General features: G+C 40.2%; 2 long non-coding RNA genes across 3 annotated transcripts in view; one reads left to right on the forward strand and one right to left on the reverse strand.

Annotated features, from left to right (window-relative positions):
- Positions 1–818: 818 nt before the first annotated feature.
- On the reverse strand, positions 819–4108 carry LOC112449522 (uncharacterized). 2 transcript variants are annotated; one of them, XR_009490511.1, is made up of 3 exons: positions 3936–4108; positions 3382–3689; positions 819–1313 (listed from the first exon to the last, which is right to left on the reverse strand). It is a non-coding gene; the product is annotated as an uncharacterized lncRNA (long non-coding RNA). The 2 variants fall into 2 exon arrangements; XR_003038084.2 differs by lacking the exon at positions 3382–3689.
- Positions 4109–4132: 24 nt separating this feature from the next.
- Positions 4133–27994, forward strand: part of LOC112449521 (uncharacterized) — a 60277-nt gene continuing 36415 nt past the window's right edge. Inside the window, exons 1-2 of the long non-coding RNA XR_003038082.2 lie at positions 4133–4206; positions 5656–5697. This is a non-coding gene — a long non-coding RNA (uncharacterized lncRNA). The remainder of the gene's footprint in view (positions 4207–5655; positions 5698–27994) is intronic.

Genomic DNA, 27994 nt, shown 5'->3' on the forward strand with positions numbered 1-27994 from the left:
AATATTTACAGTTTCTGCCCTGGTAAAACTTGAAGCCCAGGAAGGGACATAGATAAACAAACAAATAAATAAACAATTGATAAACAAAACAAAAATAAAAGAAATCAATTTTTTTCTTGTGATGAGAACTTTTAAGACCTATTCTTTTAAGAGACTTTCAAATATCCAATACAATATTATTAACTATAATTATCATGTTGTACATTACATCCCCAGGATTTATTTATTTTATAACTGGAAGTTTGCACCTTTTGTTACAAAAAATTTGTAACCAGACTGTAATGATTGTTAACTAGACTTACTGGGATCATTTCACAATATATACATATATCGATTCATTATGTCGTGCATCTGAAACTAATATGGAAAAAGAAAAAAATCCAGGTTGTTCTGACAGAAAATAATGACAGACTTTTTGATCATGGTGATTAGGGAAGCTCTTTCTGAGAAATAGCATTGAATTTGATGAAAATCAAAGACAACCATCCTCAGAGCAGAGCATTTTCTGTGGGAAGAAAAGCAGCGAGGAGGTTGCAGGCAGGGAACAACAAGCAAAAGCTGTGAGACAGAACGTATCTTGGCTCTTTGGTGACTGAAAGGAGGATTTATAGCTCAATTTTGAGGCTTGGTTTTAAATAAAAATGGGATATCTGAGTGGAGATCTCCTAAAATAAAGGAAATTAATAGCTTTAAAGGGGATGAAAAGTCAGTGGTAAAACTCATTCATTGTATAAATATGCACTGAGTCATTCTAGACATTGGGAAGGCCGTAGTAAGAAGTTTGGACTCTAGAAGAGGAAGACAAATCAGAAAACAAGTAACTCAATAAACACTTTAGTTTCAGACCATGATAAGGTGCTACAAAGATGACACAATATCATGGGGGTGATAATGACTGCTTTCAATAAAGAAGTCATAGAAGGCACCTAGGGAGAAGACACTGGCTGCATAGCCTGCAGTGAAGGGATTTCCACAGAACTTGTGCAAAGGTCCTGAGATCTACAGTTCTGTGCAGACCTTTCCGTTGGCACAAAGGCTGGGAGTATTCTCATGATCCCTCTATCTCACAGCACATGGGCACCGCTCACTCCATCCCATCTTAGCCAGTTCATCATCTTCAGGAAGCCAAAGTCATCCTTGTATTCTGCATCTCCTCTTGCTCCTTGGCTCTTGGTCTCTCTGTCACCCGGTGCAACTTATCTTCTCACCCCAGCTAACACTGCTAGCAACGTCTTCTCCTTCTTGAGGTGGGGACAGTGAAGTTCTGTGGGCTGCAAGTTGGGAGGAGGTGCAAACAATCAAGAGCAGGAACCCTGCGTGGTCAAAGAGGTCACGTCAGGAAATGGGTGTGTGTAAATACAAGCTTGGGCAGAGTTCACTGACAAGCCTGAGATTCGGTTCAATAACATGTCACTGAGTTCCTCTGGTGGGGCTCTGAGCCAAGTGCTTGCATCTTCCTGACATGTGTGGGAACGTTTTACTGAGAAAGTGAGCTCTAAATGTGGAACCAATGCCTGGGCAAGTGTATGGTTCTCCATGTACAGATAAGAATAAAGTGGAGAATTATGTTCTCAAAGATAAGCTGAGGCTTTATCAAGTTACAATGAGAGATGAACTCTGAGCTGGTATCTGATTGCTATGTAATGAGAAGCTATATAAAATATACAAATATATTTTTCTTCATAGAATTAAAGAATCAGACTCAATAACCATTAATTGAGCCACTATCAAATTGGAAAAGGAATTTAATTCTTCCAGCAGTCCTTTGCAATAACTCTAATTTCCCCCATGCTACTGGCAAGGGGTGGGGAACAGCCCCACACCCTGGACACGCTCTAGAAAGAGGCATCGCAGGTGTGTGGATGCAGGTTGTCTGACAACAGATCCTGGGGTCATCTCTCGAGACACGAACTCCTGCTCAGCACAATGGCAGCATGTTGGGAGACAGCTGGGGAAGAGTCCAGAGCAGCGATGGTTACGCCTGGTTAGGAGCATAAGTTAGAATCTCATTGTCACTTCTTTCTGGCTCAGGGAGTTTGGGTTAGTAATTGTATCTTCCTAAGCCTCAGGTTCCGCATCTCTAAAATGGGGCTAATATTAAAACCTACCTCTCAGGGTTGTTTCAGGACTAAATTAGCTTCTTAAGTCAAGGGTCTGAAGTTATGCCTGGTACTCTTAGCACTCAACAATGCGAGCTAGCTTTCATCATCTCAGAGGAGAGAATTTAGCACGTAGGGTGCTCTTTTTAAGCTCAGTCATATTGGACGGAGGGCTGGGCTCTATGTGCCGCTGCCCTCGAGACAAGGTGCTCCTTGCTCTCGGGCCCTCTCCATGGACAATGAGCACCCCAGTCACCCTCATTAAAACATACATTTCCCGTGTCTGCAGCCAGGGACAGAAATGCCAGGGGGGTATGAGTGACAGTCAGCAGCGCTTGCTGACAACCTGAAATCTCCTGTTGGAGAACATTGAGGCTTCCAGCTATAGAGCCTCACGTTGGAGTCAAAGTGCTGCCTTTTTAACATAATCTCCGCCCTCCTGTCCCTTTTAGATGTCTGAGTAGGATGATTCACATAAATATCCCACACACCATCTCAGAACATTTAAATGTGAACTTTGAATGGGGCTCTTATTAAGACAAAATTCATTTCTAATTCAATTTAAATTTTATTTTGCATGCTTTACCCCATCCAACGTCCGGCCTGATAAATTATGTTAAAAAAAAAGTTAAAAATAAGCGAGTCACGTGATCTTTGAAGTCAGAAAATGCATCAGAAAAGAAAAAAAGGGAAGTGAATTGTTCTAAGTATACCAGAAAGGCCTTATGTGTTCAGAAACTCATTTCTTCTTCTCCAAATCAATGTGCAGTGATCAGCACAGAGAACTATCAGAGAACTGTTGAATATAAAGCACAGAAGATAACGGCAGTGATTACAACAGGCAATTGTGCAGCTGTGGTGTCATCCCCTCCCCCTCAGCCTGATCCCCTCCATCAGATTGGTTGCTATGTTAATATTCTTAGGCTTAAAAGACCAGAATTAATGCCTTCAGTTTTGTCTCTGATGTGTTGGTTTTCTGTCAAAAATTCCTGACAGAATTAACAGCTGATGAATCAGGGTAATTAGAGATAGAGCAGTGCCGCCTTGGAATCACTGACATACCGTCCTCTCCTGCTTGGATGCAGGGCCTTGGCCTAAGAAACCCTCCCTCCTCATTCTTCTACAGGGCAACAATTGTCAGCTATAAATAGGCCATCAGTTATTTTTTTCTTTGGATCATGAATATGGAGGATGATCTTCCTGTGGTCTGATGAACAACAGCAACTACTACAAAGAAAGCAGATGAAATCCAGGGAGGCAACTGGAGGAGGTGTTGCAATACCTGCTAGAAACTGACAACATTTAAATTAAGAAGAATCATAGCATAATCATTTGGTGACTTCTTTCTTTGATGATGATGAAGTGGTTTTCTGTTAATAGAGAGAATCTGTGAAATAAGCAAAGCTCCTCCAGAGAGTGTTCCAGTTCATTCAGCCTTATAGAAAATAAGAGAAGTATGTTGGGAGGTAAGATGACTGAAACACAGGAAGTTGACTGCTGGAGACCTGAAACCTTAGCATTTTCGTGTGGAGTCCCAGACTCTGCCCCTTCGCCACTTGATCTCTGCCTTTTCCTCCTCAGTCTTCACTCCTAAAGAGGAAAGTGGAGGAAGAGAGAAAGAGAAAGCATGATACAAGTGTCTGTGTGCCAATAAAGAGAGCACCTACTTCATGCTCACAAATCATTCATCTAGATGACCTTTCTTTTTTCATCATTTTCTTAGAACAGTTGAGATTTCAGTTTGGCTCCTGTCAGTAGCTGGAATCTTCCTAATCCAAACCTACTTCTGGTTTCTAGTCCCCAGTTGGTTACCCCAATGTCAATTTCTTTACTTACCTGTGAGAAATTCACTTAAATCCTGAAAAGATTTTCAGAAGGATAAAATACTATCATGGAACCCCTGGGAGTTAAGCTGTGATCATGGTGTATATGGGGGTTTCCTGAAGCTCAGTAGGTGAAGGCCATATTCTAGGTTCTCAGACCTGTCTGTACTTCTGAGAGCCCTCTGCTTTGCCATGGGGTCTTTCTGAGGTCATAAAGGATACTGGTAGTTAGGTGTCAGTAGTAAGTGGTCTTCAGAAAGGAGGTGAGCTGGGGAAGCAGGCAGGTGAGGAGCAGATGAAATCAAAGAAGAGACATATGTCCCTTGATTATTTCTTTCTCAGTCTGTGGGGGTTGCTTAGCAAGGAGGGTGGGAAATATTTGGTGTGTTAGGAACAAAGCTGGTGCAATAAATTATGAAACTGGCTGTAGCAAAAATCTGTGAAATACAGTACCCACCCTTAGAAGAATGGCTTCCCTTTGCCCTAGGAAACTGCTTACCATAAAGATGTTGGGTAATACCTATGCTTTACAGCACCCCATGCAGATTTCCAAAACCTCTTCTTCACTATCACAAAGCACCAAGCTCTGTGCGCACTGATTTATAACTGTAGGAGCATTTATAGACATAAATAATTAAATACGTACATAAATCTTTTCTCTAATCTCCCATCTAAAATTTTCACTTTTCTAAAGAGTGGAAAAGATTAATTTTTAATGTTACTGAATTAGTTAGAATAAAACCTAAGAATAGGTACATCTGAACATTTGATAGAATGTATTTCCTTCCTCTCATTAGGACAGTAGTATCTAAGGCCCCTTCCTCATTCAGCTGTTACCCAAGCATTGATAATCCATTAAAGAAAAAGGGCTAAGCCTTGAAAAGCATTAATTGAATTTTCCTCTATTATGACCAACTTAACTGGATCAGAAATATGGTCAAAAATAGAATACATGTCCAACTCTTGATAAATAGAATACATGTCCAACTCTTGATTATCTATGGAAAGGAAAACCATGTCTGATGTGGATCACGCATGGTAATGACTATATGATTCTAAACACTATTTTTATTTGATTTTTAAACACATTGTCTGAATTTTGAGTGCAAGAATAGAATCCATTGTCAGACTGCACTTAGGTTTAAATCAGTGTGACTGGAAGATCTCATTCTAATCCCTTGCACTTATTAACATAATTTAATTTTAGGACCTCAGCCTACTATAGGCTCTTGGTTAGGCTTTGGGGAAAAGTCATAGATGTGTGTTCATATGTGATCATTCAGAATCATTTGGAAATGTAATTTTCCCATACTATTTCCTCTTGTAGTAACATATAACATCCACATGTTTAGACATATTTGAGTAAACTTTTTTTATTAAGTATGGTTTAAAGTATTTTATTTCTTATTTAATTTTATTTTAAAATTTTTGAAGTATAGCTGATTTACAATGTTGTGTTAGCTTCAAGTGTATAGCAAAGTGATTCAGATTCTTTTTCATTTTAGGTTATTATAAGGTATTGAATATAGTTTTTTGTACTTTACAGTAGATCCTTGTTGGTTATCTACTTTATATATATAGTGATGTGTATCTGTTAATACCAAACCCCAAATTTATTCCCCCTTGCCTCCTTTCCCTTTTGGTAACTGTAAGTTTGTTTTCTACGTTTGTGAGTCTGTTTCTATTTTGTAAATAAGTGCATTTGTATCATCTTTTTTTTTTTTTTTTTTAAGATGCCACATATAGGGAACAGTAGCATCAGAGTCAACATGACAGTGAGTTTTTTTTTTTTTTATCTTTCCTTCTTGTTTATTTGTTCCAGTTAACTTAGAAACAGTAACTAGGGGTTTAACATTTGGATCCTCAGATGATAGTTCAGGGTTTTTTTTTTAATTTTATTTTATTTTTAAACTTTACAATATTGTATTAGTTTTGCCAAATATCGAAATGAATCCGCCACAGGTATACCTGTGTTCCCCATCCTGAACCCTCCTCCCTCCCCATACCCTCCCTCTGGGTCGTCCCAGTGCACCAGCCCCAAGCATCCAGTATCGTGCATTGAACCTGGATTGGCGACTCGTTTCATACATGATATTATACATGTTTCAATGCCATTCTCCCAAATCTCCCCACCCTCTCTCTCTCCCTCTCCCACAGAGTCCATAAGACTGATCTATACATCAGTGTCTCTTTTGCTGTCTCGTACACAGGGTTATTGTCACCATCTTTCTAAATTCCATATATATGCATTAGTATACTGTATTGGTGTTTTTCTTTCTGGCTTACTTCACTCTGTATAATAGGTTCCAGTTTCATCCATCTCATTAGAACTGATTCAAATGTATACTTTTTAATGGCTGAGTAATACTCCATTGTGTATATGTACCACAGCTTTCTTATCCATTCATCTGCTGATGGGCATCTAGGTTGCTTCCATGTCCTGGCTATTATAAACAGTGCTGCGATGAACATTGGGGTACACGTGTCTCTTTCCCTTCTGGTTTCCTCAGTGTGTATGCCCAGCAGTGGGATTGCTGGATCATAAGGTAGTTCTATTTCCAGTTTTTTAAGGAATCTCCACACTGTTCTCCATAGTGGCTGTACTAGTTTCCATTCCCACCAACAGTGTAAGAGGGTTCCCTTTCCTCCACACCCTCTCCAGCATGCTTGTAGACTTTTGGATCGCAGCCATTCTGACTGGCGTGAAATGGTACCTCATAGTGGTTTTGATTTGCATTTCTCTGATAATAAGTGATGTTGAGCATCTTTTCATGTGTTTGTTAGCCATCTGTATGTCTTCCTTGGAGAAATGTCTATTTAGTTCTTTGGCCCATTTTTTGATTGGGTCCTTTATTTTTCTGGAGTTGAGCTGTAGGAGTTGCTTGTATATTTTTGAGATTAGTTGTTTGTCAGTTGCTTCATTTGCTATTATTTTCTCCCATTCTGAAGGCTGTCTTTTCACCTTGCTAATAGTTTCCTTTGTTGTGCATGAGTTTTTTTTTTTAATTTTCCTGTTTATTTTCTTCAAAATCTAAAAGAAAGTGAAACTGGTAAGAATAAAAATAGATATTCCCAAGTATACTTTACCAGACCAATATCGTGACCCAAATTTCTGAACAAAGCAATTTAAATGTATGATAAGAGACCAGTCATTTTACAGAATATTAATTCTACAAAATTTTAGTTAAGAGAATTTGATTAGCCCATGAGCTGTTATTTGAACTGAATTTGAACTAGGTCTTAGAAAAACTGAACTCTAGTAAAACAGCATTGCTGCAAACTGTATCATAATGTGTTCCAAGTATCAGTATCTCCTAGCTGGGACTCAGAGTAGCAATAGAGGCATCAAGAAGCAATTTAAGAAGCAATGTAAGGCCCAGGGCACAGTGAAGGAAAAGAAAATAAATAGCAAGGTAATGGCTGATTATCTCTTCTTAGGATGAAATATTTTTGTTAAAACATCTTTAAAATATCTATTTTTATGAGTGTTTTAATATAGGTCAATTGGGGACAGGTTCATTAAAAAAAAAAAAAAAACTGGTGAGAGAATTCAAAAGTATTTGGACAAATTTTTCAAAAGAATTTCCCATTAAAACTTATTTAATCTGATGAGACATTTAAAAGCATACTTTTCCCTCTCAGAGTAGCAAACTTTGAAGAGAAAAAAAAAATGTCCTAAAGAATGAAAAAGAAAATTAAAACAAAGAAAATTACTATTTGGTTTATAATGTTATTCACCAAGGTCTTATGATTCCTTAAGTCTATTTTTTAAATGCATGAACATTTATGTATTTTGCTTTAAAATATATGTCAGCTTCACAAATCATTTTATTTTATTTTTTCACAAATCATTTTAAAGCCATTAGGTCTGGAAAATAAATGATTGAGGCTTCAGGAAAAAAAAAATTTTTTTTTCAGATCATTTAGCTGACAATAACAGTCATTTCATGTTATGCCCCAAATCTGACTCAGAGTATGTCTGTGAATTCTTTTCAAGGCCCAGGAATAGAATCTCAAGCAAGGAGATCTTAGCCATAATTTGAACTACCTGGGTTCAAGAGTCAGTAATCTGGATTTACTTTTCTCTCATTCACTTTTTTCCTGGTCTACGGTCTCCACGGTGAATTAAAATGAACACAGGTAGACTAATCCTATATTCCTTTGACTCAAACAGTTCCAGAGGTGATGTATCTCATGGTCTCTGTGAAATCTAATCACAGCAGGGAGAGATCTCCATTCAGAAAAGAAATCTGCTAAGAAAGTAGATAAGCTTCCAATAATTAAAAAGGAAAATCAGGTTAAACAATTTAATGAGGTTTTGTCCTTCTAATTAGTCACATCATTTTATTAAGAGAAAAAAAAATACTCCAGTGAGCCTTCCATGCCATAATAACTCAGATTTGCATGGTGTGCTGCGGTTCACAAAGCTTTCTCACAGATTATCTCATTGTAATTTATATGGTGCCTGCTTATTTTTCTGTCAGATTTTAAACTATGCTGTGCTTGTTCATAATCTGCAGTTCGTGACTGGTTATCAACACTACCAAGGCAGTAGAGGGAGCATTATCTTGATGAAATATAACTGAGATTGGTAACGAAAACCCAGAACTCTCGTTAAAATACTTGTCCATCTCTAGCACAGTCTCAGAGCCAACTTCCAAGATGACATCAATGTGAGACTCTACTGTACTTAATTTGATTTTTTTATTATTCAGAGTTACTTTCTGGAAGACAGTAGAATTATTTAAGTTTAGTTTTTTTCTTATCTTTACCACTGTTTGCAGCCTTTCAGATTGAATTCTTACAGGAAAGGTTCCTTGCAGTCAGACAGAAAGAACTGACACAGGGATTTACTTTTGAAATGTTGATAGATTCAGGTAAAATCAAATGGTTCACAGTATGAAAATCGCTATAATTCTTACTTGTACAACTCAAAAAAGCATTTCCTAATCATTTATGTAGATCCAGTTTCACTTCATAATTTCCAGACTGCCACCTGGATGCACTCAGCCTCTTCTGTGACACAGCTGAGCTAGTTTTGAAAGTTCCTCCTTTGTCTCTGGGCTCCTTCCCTTTTATTCCCCCAGGACTTGCCACCTCAAATTATTTCATCTGAAGCTATGTCTGCACATGAATAGAGAAATGGAGAATTAAAGCAATTATACTATTAATTTGAGCAGAAAAAAAAAAAAAAAAAAAAAAAACCTACTTAGCCTGAGTTAACTGGCAATTCCTGGCAGACATCTTTGTCTGTTTCAGTGATCTGGAAGATCGCCTAACTTCTTTTCTGGGCAGGGATGGAGGGGCGTAGATCTCGTTCATGTCACAGGGCTCTGAGCATTCAGTGTCTACACATGATTGCCTCATTTCCTGCTGCCCCAGACTGTATCTATTCTAGGAAGGCTAAGCCATGATAGGAAGGCTGGGTGGTTCTGAGGTATAGTACTTACAGAGATATCCCTGTGAACACTTAGATATTTTAAGTTCTTAACTGATGTTAGGGCCTGTTCCACCAGTCATGATGAGTTGGACTAACTGACATTTTTATTAATTCATTCACTCATTCATTATCTATTGAGTGCTCTGTGCCAGGGCTCCAGATTATAAATATGACAATCTTTAGATGCCAGCACTTTAAGAGTTTGAAGTCACGTTAAAAAGTGGTTACAAACTACTACTAGAAAACATATTGTTTAGTCATCCAGTCCTGTCTGACTCTTTGTGACCCCATGGACTGCAGCACGCCAGGCCTCTCTGTCCCTCACCATCTCCCGAAGTTTGCCCAATTTCATGTCCATTGCACTGGTGATGCCATCCAGCCATCTCAACCTCTCATGCCCTCTTCTCTTGCCCTCAATCTTTCCCAGCATCAGGGACCTTTCCAATGAGTCAGCTGCAAGCATTAGATGACCAAAATACTGCAGTTTCAACTTCAGCATCAGTCCTTGCAATGAGTATTCAGGGTTGATTTCTCTTAAGATTGACTGGTTTGATCTCCTTGCTGTCCAAGGGACTCTCAGGAGTCTTCTCCAGCACCACAGGTCAAAGGCATCAATTCTTCAGTGCTCCGCCTTCTTTACAGTCCAGCTGTCACAATCATACATGACCACTGGGAAGACCATAACCTTGACTATATGGATCTTTGTTGGCAGTGTAATGTCTCTGCTTTTTAACACACCATCTAGGTTTGTCATAGCTTTCCTGCCAAGAAGCAAGCATCTTCTGATTTCATGGCTGCAGTCACCAACAGCAGTGATTTTAGAGCCCAAGAAGAGGAAATCTGTCACTACTTCCACCTTTCCCCCATCTATTTGTCATGCAGTAATGGGGCCAGATGGCATGATCTTAGTTTTTTTAATATTTAGTTTTAAGCCTGCTCTCTTACTCTACTCTTTCACCCTCATCAAGAGGCTCTTTAGTTCCTCTTCGCTTTCTGCCATTAGGGTGGTATCATCCACATATCTGAGATTGTTGATGTTTCTCCCACCTATCTTGACTCCAGCTTGTAACTGATCCAGGCTGGCATTTCTCATGATGTACTCAGTGTATAGATTAAGCAAACAGGGTGGCAGCATACAGCGAGAAAACTGCTACTAAAAAAACTAAAAATAGAGCTACCATATGATTCAGCAATCCCACTCCTGGGGATATATTCAGAGAAAACCATAACTTGAAAAGATATGTGCACCCCAATGTTTACTGCAGCACTATATACAATAACCAACACTGGAAACAACCTAAATATCATCAACAAAGGGGTAGATCAGAAGATGTGGTGTATATATACAATAGAATATTATTCAGCCATAAAAAAGGATGAAATAATGCCATTTGCAGCAACATGAATGCACCCAGAGATTTTCATGCCAAGTGAAGTAGGCCAGACAAAGACATATCAGATAATATCACTTACATGTGAAATAAAAATGATACAAATGAACTTATGGAAAAAACAGAAATAGACCCACAGACGTAGAAAACAAAGAGTTACCAAAGGAGAAAGGGTTGGGGAAGGACAAATTAGCAGCTTGGGTTTTAAAAATACACACTACTATATATAAAATAGATAATCAACAAGGACTTACTGTATAGCACAGGGAACTATACTCAATATTTTGTAATAACCTATAAAAGAAAAGAAAAGAAGGAGTTACAAGATGAAGCAACAAGTTTGAACAGTGAGTCCACTGTGGGCAAAAAGACACACCCGCTAAAAGTTTGAGAGAGACAGACTCAGAAACCACAAGCAATTTCCCATGAATATACTTTTCATTCTTAACGTTGTTTCATTTTTCTCTTACAATCCTTTAGAATGAGATAAGTCAGCGCGTTGGGTATTCGTTCGCTCCTTCTCAAAGATCTTGGGCCTCTGAGAGTTTTGGGGTAGGCATTTTCAACAGAGAAGGGTTTAGCATAAGTTGGTCAAATATATCTGCCAAGGGCTCTCCCTGGCAGATGGCAACAGCTGTTTGGGACTGAGTCAAAAAAAGTACAGGAGGAGCCCCTGCAAAATGTCCTTTTTATTACACTAATGGCTTTTTCCCTGAGAGCGGTTTTTCATTGTATCAGTGCATAATTGTTTTTGCTAATGCATTTGCTCAGATCATACAAAAATCTAATTATTCTATGTAATGAATCATTAACAATTTCCATAAATTCATTTCAGTGTTTGCATGCTGGTATTCAGTTTATGCTAATAAACCTGAAATATTCATGCCTTTAAGCCTGAGGTTGCTGACTATGTTAAAAAAATTTATTTCAGTAAATGTACATTTTACATCTGTATTTTGCAAAATACTGAGGTGTAAACACTGCAAGATGATTCTTGAATGCTGCTGCTGCTGCTAAGTCGCTTCAGTCATGTCTGACTCTGTGCGACCCCATAGATGGCAGCCTACCAGGCTTCTCCGTCCATGGGATTTTCCAGGCAAGAGTACTGGAGTGGGGTGCCATTGCCTTCTCCGTGATTCTTGAATAGGATATTCTAATTTTCTATTCACTTCTTTCTTAAAAAATTAATTTATTTATTCCAATTGGAGGCTAATTACTTTACAATATTGTGGTGGGTTTTGCCATACATTGACATGAATCAGCTATGGGTATACATGTGTCCCCCATCCTGAATCCCTCTCCCACCACCCTCCCCATCCCATCCCTCTGGGTTGTCCCAGTGCACTGGCTTTGAGTGCCCTGTTTCATTCATGGAACTTGGACTGGTCACATCTTAAGCAGAGTTATTTCCTTTATATCCTGCTTTCACTTAGCTCCAACAAATGACACATAGTCATGTTAACTTAGGAGCATTAATTGGTGTTTGGTAATGAAAGAAGATCAAAAGTGATTGATGTTGACTTTTTACTGATATACTCACACTGAAATTCAGCCTTTGTTTCATTTGCAGAAACAGATATTAGGAATAAGTATTTTGTTATCATTATTTTTAATCGGAGAAGGGGAAAATAAACCTTGAATTCTAGCTATAAAAATTCACTAATGTCAAGTACAGAAGTTTTCTGCATTATTGTTGTTGTTAACATGTACTGTGTAGCAGGTACTCTGCTCTGTAATGAACGTTCTCCATGTCATTTAATCCTTCCCCGGAACACTCCAGTATTCTTACCTGGAGAATCCCACAGACAGAGGAGCCTGGTGGATTATGGTCCACAGGGTCACAAACAGTCAGAAACGACAGACGGAACTGAGCACATGCACACACAGGGCCCCTGAGGTTGGTCCTCTATTACTCTCAATTTACAGATGAGAAACTGAGATTTAGAGAAGTGAAGAAACTTGCCCAAAATTACAGTGTTGCACACTGGTTCTCCACAAAAGGGGATTTTGCCTCCTTAGGGACATTTAGCAATGTCTAGAGGCATTTTAAGTTGTAACAACTGGGCAGGGGGCAACTGGTATCTAAGGAGGAAAGGCCAAGGATGCTGCTAAACATCTTACAATGCACAGGGAAGCCCCCATAGCAAAGAATTCTCAGTGGTCCAAAATGTCACCAGTGATGCGGGTAAGAAACCCCACCCCAGAGTGGCAGCTGCGTGTGATGCCTGTGTCACAGCTCCCTCGGTGACTGATCTCAGAGCAGCTGTGCTGGACTGTGGTCTGCGTTGGCCAACCTCTTACCAGAACCTGAAGTTGTGACTCTGCTTTTCTGCCTCGGGGCTTTCTCTGAATCACCAGCGCAGGTGTAGCCTGAACGGCAGGGAGTGAACACCTGGAGGCAATCCTCTATCAGAGTGCAACGTGATGGGGTACTTGAGGGCCTTCCACACAATTTTTGTGCGTTAACCAGATGAGCTGAGTCTCAGTTGCCTACCTGCATGTCACTTCATTCATGTCTGACTCTTTGCGACCCTATGAACTGTAGCCCACCAGGCTCTTCTGTCCATGGGATTCTCCAGGCAAGAATACTGGAATGGATTGCCATGCCCTCCTCCAGGGGATCTTTTCCCAACCTAGGGATCAAATCAGTTGCCTACATTGGTAGCCAACTGGTGCAACAGACCCTGACTGACCCAGTGGCATTGACTGATCCAGTCCCACTTCCCACTGGCCGAGGGTTGCCCCAGGTTTGTCAACACCTTTGCCATTTCAGCTCTGTTGCTGGGCTTCAGAGAAAGATTTGGGTTAGAAACTTAGACAGCACCACTGAAGCTTGAGGTGGGATGTTGGTATCTATACTGAACTGTCTGCTAAAGCTGGATGAAATCAGTAACAATAAGCTATGGGTTTTTAATCACTTCCCTGTCTTACTCCTGGGACCCTCTCTTCTTTCTAGACTTGCCTCTGAAAAAACTACCTGGACCCAGGTTCTTATTCAAGCTGTATTTTCACGGTAACTCAAAGTAAAACACAAAGCTAGCAAGTCTACTCTGTTAGAGTGCAAATTCAATTAAATGGAACCCAAATGCTGTCTGTGTCACCTGATAAACAAGGGAAATCTGTCCATCAGCACCCTTTGGCCTACAATGCCCTTTCCACTTTAAGTTCCATGGTCAACTATTTAATATCGCCTCGCGTGAGTTCGTGCTGTCACTTCAGTTGTGTCTGACTCTTTGCGACCCTTTGGACTGTAGGCCACTAGGCTCCTCTGCCCATGGAATTCTCCAGGCGAGAAGACTGGAGTGGGTTGCCATGCCCATGGACAGAGAAGCCTGGTAGACTACAGTCCACGGGATTGCAAAGAGTCGGACACGACTGAGTGATTGCTTGCTTGCCTTGCCCTTCTCAAGGGGATCTTCCTGACCCAGGAATTGAACCTGAGTCTCTTATACCTCCTGCATTGGCAGGTGGGTTCTTTATCACTAGCACCACCTGGGAAGCCCTTCCCTAATATTGCTTTATCAGGACTCTAAACTCTCTCACTACTTATCTTTTCCCAAACCCAATAACACATCCCCCATGATGGAATCATCCTTTTGTTGCTGTTGTTTGTGCAGAAGTCGTACTGGTTTGTGAGAGAAACCCAACTTACCTGACCTATTGCAAATTTACACTGAGAACTTGAATTCAGCCTTAGATACTCTTTGGAAATTGTTCATGAATATTTAAATGACTTCCTCATATACTTCTCATACCTCTCTAGCCCCAAACCTGGCTTTATCAGCCCTCCTCTTCATATCTCTTTGGACCATTTGACATTTTCTTCCTGATGATTATACTGCATTTACTACTCCTTTGATCTGACGGCTCTTTTTTTTCTTTTAGATCCACTAGTATCTCTTTTTTCCTTTCTCTAATATGAGAACAAAAATTGTCATATTTCCTTTTTTATACTTACTCTCTTGGTGAGCTCATTCCCTTCTATAAGGGTGACAGTTACATTTCTGTTTCCAGCTCTGATATTTTCCCTAGGCCCCAGGATCATTGCTGACTGTCCATTTGATTAACCCATCAGCTAATCTTCTCCCAGGTAGCCCACATGTGTGCATGCATGCTGTCACTTCAGTTGTGTCCAACTCTTTGCCATCCCATGGACTGTAGTTTGCCAGGCTCCTCTGTCCATGGGATTCTTTAACTAAGAATACTGGAGTGGGTTGCCATGCCCCAAGTCCAGGAATGCACCAGAATGATCTAAGGAGAATTTTTTCCTCTTGCCCAAATGCATTAGCAATCGTCATATAAACCAGTTCAGTTTCCTGAGATTCAAGGACAGATTCGTTGGGGATTCTGGGGAAATTCTTTCTTACTCTTCCAGGAGAACTTTCAGAAGCGATTATCTTTTTTTTCTTTCTCCTGCTTTTTCTCAGGATATATTCGTGTATGGATGTGACATCTGGAAAGGAGGTCATTATGTTAACATCACTTTGAGAGTGAATCCAACATGTGGATGAGTGCTGAGTCAATGATTCTCGAGGAAATGGAGTTAAGGAAACTGGATTAAGTTCCTCCGAAAGGGTGCACTTCCTTTGATATCCAGCAATGGAGTCCATACTTTTCCTTGTTGTTTAAGCCAGTTTCAGTTACTTGCAACCAAGGGCTTTCAGTGAGGAAATTTTCTGCCATGTTCTCTTTGGGAGAATCTCAATCTCCTCATTTTCCCCCCTTACAGTTGTCATCTCTTAAGTGTACATCCAATTACTGGCAGTCTTCTAGTTAATCTACATTCTTTTATTCTCTGCTCTTTCTGATTCATCTTTTATACTGTTGCCAGGTCAATTTTCCTAAAAGATGATTTTTATCATGTTTCTCTGTAAAGTCCTATAATGGCTTCTTTCTTTTCACTTTCAGCTTTTAGTCCTAACTCCCAAGAATTGTTTTTAAGGCTTTTCATAGTCAGATCTCCTCTTCGTATACTTAATATGACTTCTCTGTGTTCCCCAACACACAGTTGAAAATCTTTCTTCCTAATGCTTTCCAACTGTGGTGCTGGAGAAGACTCTTGAGGGTCCTGTGGACAGCAAGGATATCAAACCAGTCAATCCTAAAGGAAATCAACCCTATTCATTGGAAGGACTGATGCCGAAGCTGAAGTTTCAATACTTTGGCCACCTGATACGAAGAGCCGACTCATTGGAAAAGATCCTGATGCTGGGAAAGATTGAAGGCAGGAGGAGAAGGGGGTGACAGAGGATGAGATGGTTGGATGGCATCATCGACTCAATGGACATGAGTTTGAGCAAACTCCGGGAGATAGTGAAGGACAAGGAAGCCTGATGTGCTGCAGTTCAAGGAGTCACAAAGAGTTGGGCACAACTGACTGACTGAACAACAACTTCCTAATAGTCCCTCAACTGAGAAATGCTTCTCCTTTGCAGAATCCATGTATACCTTCAGTTTTACTTTGATTTCTATATTCTCTTAAACTTTTCTTGAATAGATACAACCTTTATTCATTTAAAGAGTATTAGGTATAGACTATATGTTTCCAGGTATGCAAAAAGCAGTGGATTTATAAAGACACATGTCTGGAAAAGTCTTAATAGGAATAATGAAATAAAAATTGAGAAACACTGTTTCAGATACTGAGTAAACCATCTTGCAATTCATGAAACAGTCTTGCACAATTGTAGAACTGTTCTGCTACAAATTCCCACATTGCTCTTAAGAAACACGGGTGGGGTTGCGTTTATGTGTTTATTTTCTAGCTTAATCTGTTATTGTAGCTTGAGATAACAGGAAATAGAGTATTTTACTGCCAATTATTTCAAGTCCATTTCTCCTTCTCTCTCACTCACCTAAATTCTCAGTGCCTTGAGAACAGATGTCATCATACATTTCTTTCATACCTTCCTTGAGAGAATAGCATGAAATGTCTTTATTTTACTTCCTCCCTCCCTCTCTCATTGTCTGCATATTCGTGTTATCCATTTCTTATCAGAGTGCAAGGAATGATATTTGCAAAGCTGATATTAACCGTGGTTAAGAACTGACTTTTGCTTGAAAGACTTAGTATACAGGAGATGGTTAAAAAGCATTCGTTCTTACTAACAGGAAATATATAAAATGTCTTGACTGAGGCAGATGCCTGCCTTAGTAAAAGGTCTTCTTGCTGCCATCACTTTTCACATTCTCTTAAATCCATATCTTAGTAACAGAGTTTAAAAACTATTGTTAAACCAATGAAAAGTTTTTTTTTTAATCTAACCATAATTCTAACTCTCTAATATTTATTTCTTCATGTTTGCTTACAAATTTTGTCCATGTGTAGTTGATTTTTTTATTAAAACAACAATACTGAATACTGTTGTCAGTGTCCTGTATTTTATTCATTTAGAATCATGGTATTTCAGTGTTTCTAACCAATTACCAGAATTGTCATTTTAACAGCTGCATAACAGCCCATCACATTTATTGATGGTTCTTCTTTTTCTGTTGGACAATTTGTTTTTCTTCATTCATGAGTTATATATGATGCTTCTGCCTAGTCTTTCTGCCATTGATTTTTCTCATTCTCTATTCAGTACTGCCCTTTCACCCTGGATTACTATCTATTTGCTTGGTTTCTGACTATTGTGATTTATACATGCATCAATTCACCTACCTGCCTTTATACATGCATCAATTCACTTAGCTCTGATCAGTGATAGTTGCTTGAGCCTTTACATTCCTGGCTCCAAAGAGTCAATGCTTCTGATTCCTGCTGCTCGAGAAGGATTTGGTATAGCTTGAGGCTTGTGTGGAAAATCAGTTGGATGTTTCATGATAAGAGAGAAGACATAGCTCAGAATAATTGAAACATTTTAATGGTAAAAGCCACATATTTCCTCTTGAGATAAAGTTCTTCTGCTGCTGCTGCTAAGTCACTTCAGTTGTGTCTGACTCTGTGCGACCCCATAGACGGCAGCCCACCAGGCTTCCCCATCCCTAGGATTCTCCAGGCAAGAACACTGGAGTGGGTTGCCATTTCCTTCTCCAATGCATGAAAGTGAAAAGTCAAAGTGAAGTCGCTCAGTCGTGTCCGACTCTTAGCGACCCCATGGACTGCAGCCTACCAGGCTCCTCCGTCCATGGGATTTTCCAGGCAAAAGTACTGGAGTGGGGTGCCATTGCCTTCTCCAGAGATAAAGTTCTACATTATAGTAAATATGTTCCCAGAATACTCATGGATTACTTAATGATGATCAAAAACAGCAGCTGAGTATTGTTTTTGATTTTGAAGAAAAGCAAACAAATCAATAGCAATCATAACATTATATACCTAAACTAGGATGAATAATGCCTTCATAGAAGATGTGATCTGATTTCAAGTAATATTATTTATCATATACAAAGGATTGCTGCTGCTCTTGACTTCAAGACACATTATATCTATCAAAGTTTAATCAATATAGACACAGTTTGGATTCTTTAACAAAAACTCAGAGATCAGTCAAAATAAGATTGCTTAATAAGGTGGTAAATGGACTTCCCAGGTGGCCCTAGTAATAAAGAAACCACCTGCCAATGCAGGAGACATAGGGGACTTGGGTTCCGTAACTGGGTTGGGAAGATCCCCTGGAGGAGGGCATGGCAATCCACTCCTGTATTCTTGCCTGGAGAATCCCAAGGACAGAAGAGCCTGTGAGGCTACAGTCCGTAGGGTTGCAAACAGTCAGACATGACTGAAGCGACTTAGCATGCATGCATGCATGCAAGGTTGTGAATAAACAGTCTACATATTTGATATAAGGGAAGAAAAACTCTATTCAACAACAATAAAATAAAATGTTTAGGAATAAGAGTGCTGCTGCTGCTGCTAAGTCACTTCAGTTGTGTCCAACTCCGTGCGACCCCATAGGCAGCAGCCCACCAGGCTCCCCCGTCCCTGGGATTCTCCAGGCAAGAACACTGGAGTGGGTTGCCATTGCCTTCTCCAATGCGTGAAAGTGAAAAGTCAAAGTGAAGTCGCTCATTCGTGTCCAACTCTTAGCGACCGCATGGATTGCAGCCTACCAGGCTCCTCCGTCTATGGAATTTTCCAGGCAAGAGTACTGGAGTGGGTTGTCATTGCCTTCTCTGAGGAATAAGAGTGAGGTCTATATAAAGATCTACTTAAGATTTTAAAATGCTTCTGAAACTACGTATGGAAAGGTGTATCATTTCTTGGACGAAAAAAATCCACATCATAAAGATGTGATTCAATAAAAATAGCAACAGCATTTTTATTTTGGAGTCAGACAGGCTGGTATTAAAGTTCAAATGGAAAAATAAGAAGAACAGACAAGAAAAATCTGGAAGAGTTGTGGGAAGGATCGGTGCTTCCACGTATTTAAGCATATTTTACATCTTCAAAAATAAAAACAGTTTGGTACAAGTTCCTGAGCTGAAAAACAAGAAACAGTTCTAAAATAAAAGGATTTAGCATATTAAAAAGGCAGCAGCCCACATCAGTAGAGTGAAGATAGACTTTTCAATGAACCATGTTGGATAAGTTGGTGGGATCTGTAACAGTCTATAAAACAATAACACATTTCTGTATGGACTCACTCCCTTTCTGTTCCTTTTCTATTCCTCTCTCCACTCTTTAGATCACACTCTCCAATAAATACTTACACAAAAGCCTTTGTGGCAAGTTCTCCTTTCTAGGAACCCAGGCTTAAGTAACTATTCTATATCTAAACTTTCCCCTCTTTTACTGTTTTTTTCATTATGCCCTTTATAATTTGTCAGAAATTAAAAATTTTCCAGTTTATCACTCTATTTCTATATTTATTCTAGTCTCAGAGTCATTTAGTTGCAATTCTCACTGCCAGTGGTTGGCTGAAGTCTTTCCTCTAGTTGATTCCTTAATAAGGGTTTATGGGAACGATATTCCCTGAATGTTCAAGATAATTTGTCTGTTGTCCTTACAACTGAAAAGCAATTAAATTGAATATAAAATGCTAAAGTCACAATTTTTCCTTGAAGATTTTGAAGGTTTTCCTCCCTTGTGTTCTGATGTTGAAATGTGTAAAAATGTCTGAAGCCAATCTAAGCTGAATTTTTCTGCATGTCTCAAATATTTTCTTTCTTTTAAAATCTATTAGGTTTATGAGTGTATTCCTCAGCATGGATCATTCTGGGTAAATTTACTCTGGGGAATGGTTGATTTTCAATATGTGTAAAATCATTATTTCAGAAAAATTTTCTTGAGTAACTATTTCTGTTTCATTTTGCTTATTTGTGAAATTTTAATTTCTGCTTCTATCATGGGACTTCCATCAATGCTCGTTTCCCTTGAATCCCCTTCAAATTTTACATTTATTTCTGTTATTATATTTTTCTCCTACTGTATTCCTAAATTCCTCTAGCTCATAATTCGTCCTTTCCTGTTATCTTCTTGTTGTTTAGTTGCTAAGTCATGTCTGACTTTTTTCGACCCCATGGACTGCAGCCTGTCACCAGACTCCTCTGTGCTGGGATTTCATAGGCAAGAATGCTGAAGCGGGTTGCCATTTCCTTCTCCAGGGTATCTTCCCAACCCAGGGATTGAACCTGAGTCTCCTGCTTAGCAGGCGACCGTCTCTTTTCTGAGTTCCTGCATTTCTGTCTTATGCGTTTGTTTCATAGTGGTGATTGTTCTGTTAGGCTCCTCCCCGCTGCTGCTGCTAAGTCGAGTCAGTCGTATCCAACTCTGTGCGACCCCATAGACAGCAGCCCACCAGACTCCCCCATCCCTGGGATTCTCCAGGCAAGAACACTGGAGTGGGTTGCCATTTCCTTCTCCAATGCATGAAAGTGAAAAGTCAAAGTGAAGTCGCCCAGTAGTGTCCGACTCCTAGCGACCCCATGGACTGCAGCCCACCAGGCTCCTCCGTCAATGGGATTTTCCAGGCAAGAGTACTGGAGTGGGGTGTCATTGCCTTCTCCGCCCACCCCCTCAACCACCCCCTGGCTTTAATGCATTCTTAAATAGTTGGTCACAATTTTTTCTGCTTCATGGCAATTTCTTTCTGGTGAGTCTCTCATTTTCCCCTTGTTCTTCTTTTCCTTTCTCCACTAACATTAATTGATGAGTTTATATAAAATTTCCTTATAGGAAGGGAGATTTTGGAGTCAGTTTGCTTGTATTTGAAATCCAGCTCCACGACTTACCAGATGTTTGACTTTAGGAAAAGTTATTTAACCTCGGTTTTTTTAACTACAAAATGGGAAAAATAAAAGTACCTACTTCTTAGTGCTGTTGAGAGAATAGAAAAAAATAGCACAATTAAGGGTGAGAGTGTCGTTATACACATAGTTTAATGGTCACTAAGGACTGATGCTAAAGCTGAAACTCCAGTGCTTTGGCCACCTCATGCGAAGAGTTGACTCATTGGAAAAGACTCTGATGCTGGGAGGGATTGGGGGCAGGAGGAGAAGGGGACACAGAGGATGAGATGGCTAGATGGCATCACCAACTCGATGGACATGAGTGTGAGTGAACTCCGGGAGTTGGTGATGGACAGGGAGGCCTGGCGTGCTGCGATTCATGGGGTCGCAAAGAGTCGGAAACGACTGAGCGACTGAACTGAACTGAACTGAAGTGCTAGCTACCAGCAGTTACATTTTTAAGACACATTTTCCAGAAAGACAAATGAGACACAGTAAGTAATTTCCAAGGACTGTAAATTGCATAAAGATAGTGCCTTAGTCTGTTCTGGATGCTATAACAAAACAGCACAAACTGATGGTGAAGGAGGAAACAGATAGAACAGGCTCCATCATGAAAGCAGGACTCCGTCTTCAGCCAGACTGTGGACTTTGAGCTCTATGCCCAGTATCTATGGAAATGACTTACCAACTGGAAAACCAGACCCACCCCCACCCCCCACCATGGAAGAGCCCCAGGGCTCGTACCTAGACTCTCCATCGCCTAAAAGAATACCCTAATTATCTTTGTAACCAAATAGAATCATAAATTCTATTATGCTTATTGGGGTATGACCACAGGCCTATTGATAATTGTCCACGGTTAACTACCTAGGCTTAAGGCATACGAATCACGGGTTAACTTTGATTGTATCTTTCTTTTCCTTTGTTCAGACTAGTTTCACAGAATTTGGGGAGGTGGGTTTGAGCACGTACACTTAGGGTATATAAGGTTTTCACAAAAACTGGTCGGGGTCCTTGGCTAAGAGGAGACTCTGCCTTGGGCCCACCAGTGTAATAAACTGCACTCCACTATCTGCATTGTCCTTCTGAGTGAGTTTGTTTCCGGGAACGCATGGCTACAACAATGGCTCATAATTAACAAAACTTTACTTCTCACAGTTCTGGAGGATGGAAGTCCAAAATCAGGGTGTCAGCATGATGGGGTTCTGGTGAAGGACCTCTATGGATTATGCATTGTCAGCTTCTCTCTGGATCCCCCCATGGTGGCCGGAGCTAGAGAACTCTTTCTTAAGAGCACTAATCCCATTCATAAGAGCTCCATTCTCAGCTTGTCAGCATCTTCCAAAAGCCCCACTTATGCATACCATCACATTGGGTATTAAGCTTTCACATACAGCAGTGAATTTTGAGGGGACATGATCATTCAGACCATAGCAGGTAGTGATCTATTGTTACCCCCTGCCTTTTTTTTACTGCTATATATCTAACACTTAGTCTGTTATCCAACAAATAGGTGCTGAATGAATGAATTAATGAATACACTTACCATGGGTCCCACATCTCAAAGTGGCAGAGCTTGCATTTGAACCAACTTGCCGGTCACATTTGTTTCAGCCACCTTGTATTTTGGGGGCTCCAAAATCACTGTAGATGGTGACTGCAGCCATGAAATTAAAAGAAGCTTACTCCTTGGAAGGAAAGTTATGACCAACCTAGACAGCATATTAAAAAGCAGAGACATTACTTTGCCGACACAGGTCCGTCTAGTCAAGTCTGTGGTTTTTCCAGTGGTCATGTATGGATGTGAGAGTTGGACTATAAAGAAAGCTGAGCACCGAAGAATTGATGCTTTTGAACCATGGTGTTGGAGAAGACTCTTGAGAGTCCCTTGGACTGCAAGGAGATCCAACCAGTCCATCCTAAAGGAGATCAGTCCTGGGTATTCATTGGAAGGACTGATGATGAAGCTGAAACGCCAATACTTTGGCCACCTGATGCGAAGAGCTGACTTATTTGAAAAGACCCTGATACTGGGAAAGATTGAAGGTGGGAGGAGAAGGGGATGACAGAGGATGAGATGGTTGGATGGCATCACCGGCTCAATGGACATGAGTTTGGGTACACTCCGGGAATTGGTGATGGACAGAGAGGCCTGGCATGCTGCAGTCCATGGGGTCGCAAAGAGTTAGTCATGACTGAGTGAACTGAACTGAACTGAATTGTGTCCATGAAAACAAGTCATAAGACTGACTGGATTTCAAGGGCTGGGGAGACAGACTCCAGCTCTTACTAAGAACTGCCAGGAATTCATGGCCACATTTAAATTACCACAGACACTATGTCCCATTGCCTATTCAAATCTTTGCCATGTCCCTTGGGTCTTTTAGCACTGCATATATCTCCATTTTTGGAAGGTAAACGAGCTCTAACTTTACAGAGAAATCAGAGGATCTTAGGCATAAATGCCGTTTCTTTCGTGCTGCCACCTGGCACTTAATTTACAGTAGATTGTAAATCTAATCTACTGTAAATCCCCTCCCCTTCCCCAGTCCTTGGCACCATTCCCAGGAGTCAGCCTTTCTGATACCTGTTCTTTTACTCTTCATGCCAGGGTCAGTGAATTTATAGCTCTTCTTCCTGAAAAAGGCTGTTCTCTTCACCCTTGTGCCTATTCCCATCTCCTACTTTTTCCTTGGGGACCTTATGTGTCATTGAAACCTTTGAATAATTTGAGTATATTTTTTAAAAATTTCATGCCATTTTATAAGCAATTTAATATTTTTTTTCATCTTTGGGGAAAAAAACCACCTCAACTTATACCCTATTGTTTCTTATTAGTCATAAGAAAATATTTACAAAAAATATCTGTTAGTGTCTCTTTCTTAACTTTCTGTTGATATCTCAACCTATCTCCACTTGGTTTTCATACCAACTCAAAAACATTATTTCCACCAAAGTCACTTCCTACTTGTTTAATCTAATGGATTTGCTTGACTTATCACTGGCTGCTTCTTTAAAATTTCCTTCACTAATTTCTTTTCTCTACTCATATCTTAAATGTTAGTTTCAATGATCACCTTTGCCCATGACTAAAACCATATGACTTCATGCTGGATTATTGCATGCAGTTCTTGGCATTGACTGTCATGATGATGATCATATTATCTTTCCTATGTGCTCTAGATTCATATCCAACTCCCAGATAGACATTTGCTCTGGATATTCTATGGGCAATATATCAGTTCTATTGCTATATAATAAACCATTGTAAATTGTAGTATCTTTAACAAACAATAATTTACTTGCTCATGATTCTGCAATGTAGGCAGGTTTCAACTGAGTGGTTCTTCCAGTCTTGCCTGGAATCACTTGGGTGGCTGCAGTTGGCTGGTCTGAATGGCCTCATTCACATATCTGCAACCTCAGCAGAGAACGCTGGAATGGCTGGATCTATCTGTCTGTATGTGATCTCTTGTCCTCAGAAGGTTAGCTTGAACTTCTTCACAAGGTGATGATGATGTTCCAAGAGGGTGAAAACAGAAACTACAAGACCGCTTGCCTCTGAGATTTGCCAGTACTGTCACTTCTGCCACATTCTGTTATCAGTCAAACTGAATCATTTGAACAGATTTATTTCAAGGAATGGGGAAACAAGCTCCAAGTCTTGCTAAGAAAATTTATGGCCATATTTTTTCCACCCTCCACATAATTGATGTCTCATCTTGTTTAACTCTCATGACAATTCTAAGACAAGTAATATGATCATTATTCTTTTTCTTCAGATGAGAAAACTGAGGCCCAGAAATATTCTCTAACTTATCCAAGGCTCCACTATTTGTAGGTAGCATGACAGGATGGGCGCCCAGGCCCATATCATGTGTATTTCAGGTACCACACTGAGCAGAAGCTCACTTTCCAGACTGCTCATGGTGGAACAGAAGAGCCTCCCTCAGACTGGCCTCTAGGCTAATAGGTACAAGAAGACAAGGCAAATGAAGGTATATTTCATTATATGATGCAGCTGGCTAAGCGTTGAAGAATTGATACTTTCCAATTGTGGTGCTGGAGGAGACTCTTGAGAGTCCCTTGGAGAGCAAGGAGATCAAACCTGTCAGTCCTAAAGGAAATCAACCCTGAATATTCATTGGAAGGACTGATGCTGAAGCTGAAGCTCCAATACTTTGGCCACCTGATGTGAAGAGCTGACTCATTGGAAAAGACCTTGATGATGGGAAAGATTGCTGGCAGGAAGAGAAGGGAGTGACACAGGATGAGATGGTTGGATGGCATCACTGAACTCAATGGACATGAGTTTGAGCAAATTCTGGGAGCCTTTCCTTTGAGTGAAGAACAGGGAAGTCTGGCATGCTGCAGACCATGGGGTTGCAGAGTCGGACATGACTTAGTGACTGAACAACCATAATGTAGCTATATATTTGGAAATCATTGTGTTAGGCCAGGGTAAGTCCAGCTCTGCTACAGTATTAAATCCCAAAGTGTTAGTGGTTTAGCACAAGAAAGTTTCATTTCTTGCTTATATAAAACCCATTGTGGAAGCCCAAACTGAATGGAGACACTGTGAGTGTGCAGATACTTCAGTGGACAATTCCAGCTGAGTCCAGCCTCTGAATCAAACTATCACATGCACCTTATACTTGATCTGCCCCCAAATAATATTTATTATCTTCCCTAAATTTGCTGATATTCTTTAATTTTCTGTTTTAACTCATGCTGCTGCTAAGTCGCTTCAGTTGTGTCTGACTCTGTGCGACCTCACAGATGGCAGCCCACCAGGCTCCCCCATCCCTGGGATTCTCCAGGCAAGAACACTGGAGTGGGTTGCCATTTCCTTCTCCAATGCATGAAAGTGAAAAGTGAAAGTGAAGTCGCTCAGTCGTGTCCGACTCTGTGTGACCCCATAGATGGCAGCCCACCAGGCTCCCTTGTCCCTGGGATTCTCCAGGCAAGAACACTGGAGTGGGTTGCCATTTCCTTCTCCAATGCATGAAAGTGAAAAGTGAAAGTGAAGTCGCTCAGCCGTGTCCGACTCTTCTCGACCCCATGGACTGCAGCCCTCCAGGCTCCTCCATCCCCATTGCCTTCTCTGGTTTTAACTCATATGGTCCCCCAAGTCGGAAATTATCAACAACTGTCCTTCGCTTATCAGTTTCAACTGGTCTCCAGGTTCTGTCAAGGTGATTGCTTCATTTTCTCTCAAATTCCTTTTTTCCTCAGTTTCCTCGTAGCTTTTGCATGCAACTTCAGATTGAAACTCAGGTTTTGCTTCTGTAATCTGTTCTGAACATTCCGACTAGGGTGATCTTTCTAAAGAGCAAATGATCAAAATACATGGTAGTGGATACATACCGTTTTGAAAAAAGTAACTTTTGGTCTGGACATCTGGATCTTACTCTTACAATCAACCTGTTTTGCCTTTTGCTATTGAAGCTCAAAAGAATTGTCAGGGTTTTGCCAGCCTCTTGCAGCTGAGTGCACACCCATAACCCAGGTTATGGGTCCAATCAGACATGCCTGCTATAGAACCTGAATCCGACGCAACAAGTGACAGCAACATCTAGTCTCCCAGGTAAAGTGCCAGGAGTGGCCTCCAGAGTCCAAAGTTGCCATGTCCCATGGTCATATGTGGGGCATCAATATTCTTGCCCAGTCAATTTTATGGGCCCAATTTCCTTCCTGCGTATTCTCTCTTCCTGGTTCACCAGTCTCCCACATGATTGTATGTGTGGCACCCAATGGCTTTTTTAATATATTGTTTTCCTTTTCTCCTGAAATTGGCCAGGGTTCGTTTCTGTTACTTACAACTCTGAACTCTGAATACTTCATACATTTTAGCTTCATATCTTCCAATGAATCCTCATGAACAAATGTTGAATAATACTTATTGAATGCATGATTTGACCTGGTTTCTGACTTCAAGAGACAGTCAAATTAAAGAGGGAGAAGAGACTCATAAACATGAAGAAGTTTCATGATATTGTTACCAGTCTTTGGGTTGGACAAATTACAAATGACTTTATGAGGTGCTCTTTGGACTTTGCTCTGTGTATGTGCAATTAGAGAAGTACCATTATGTGGGCTTGGCCCTTAGGGCTTTAAGAGCTTTCAGGGACGCATAAAGTTACTTTAAGTGAAAGATAGCTGTGCTTGCTCTTATTAGTGAAGTGTTGTGTAGAAAATATACCTTAATCAATTAAGCATTACAATATCGAACAATGGCAAGGCAAACAAACAACTGCAGGCAGTGCCACTGTCTTTCTATTTTAAATTACAACACGTTTACTCTGACCCAATTATCTTGGCATGATCTGATTAGAGCTGGTTTATTAATGACCCACCTTCATTCACAATTCCAGATGGAATTTCCAGAGGTTTCTGGTAATCGCATTCTATTTCAGCTAATTCCTATAGAGAAATATTCTCATTGGCGGAAAATACAAAGATATATGCTATTTATTTCTAGATGAATGTAGCAAGTATTAAGTGTAATAGTAGTTCAGAAATCTTTTATGGATAGCTTCTTTTTCTTTTAATTCCAGACTGGTATTTTCTTTTTATTCATTGTGCAATGTATGGTGAACATCTTTTTTTTTTTTTTTTTTTTAATTTTATTTTATTTTTAAACTTTACATAATTGTATTAGTTTTGCCAAATATCAAAATGAATCCGCCACAGGTATACCTGTGTTCCCCATCCTGAACCCTTCTCCCTCCTCCCTCCCCATACCATCCCTCTGGGTCGTCCCAGTGCACTAGCCCCAAGCATCCAGTATCGTGCATTGAACCTGGACTGGCATCTCGTTTCACACATGATATATTACATGTTTCAATGCCGTTCTCCAAATCTTCCCACCCTCTCCCTCTCCCACAGAGTCCATAAGACTGTTCTATACATCAGGGTCTCTTTTGCTGTCTCGTACACAGGGTTATTGTTACCATCTTTCTAAATTCCATATATATGCATTAGTATACTGTATTGGTGTTTGTCCTTCTGGCTTACTTCACTCTGTATAATAGGCTCCAGTTTCATCCACCTCATTAGAACTGATTC

This window comes from Bos taurus, chromosome 14, assembly GCF_002263795.3.
Source record: "Bos taurus isolate L1 Dominette 01449 registration number 42190680 breed Hereford chromosome 14, ARS-UCD2.0, whole genome shotgun sequence".
Lineage (NCBI taxonomy): Eukaryota > Metazoa > Chordata > Mammalia > Artiodactyla > Bovidae > Bos > Bos taurus.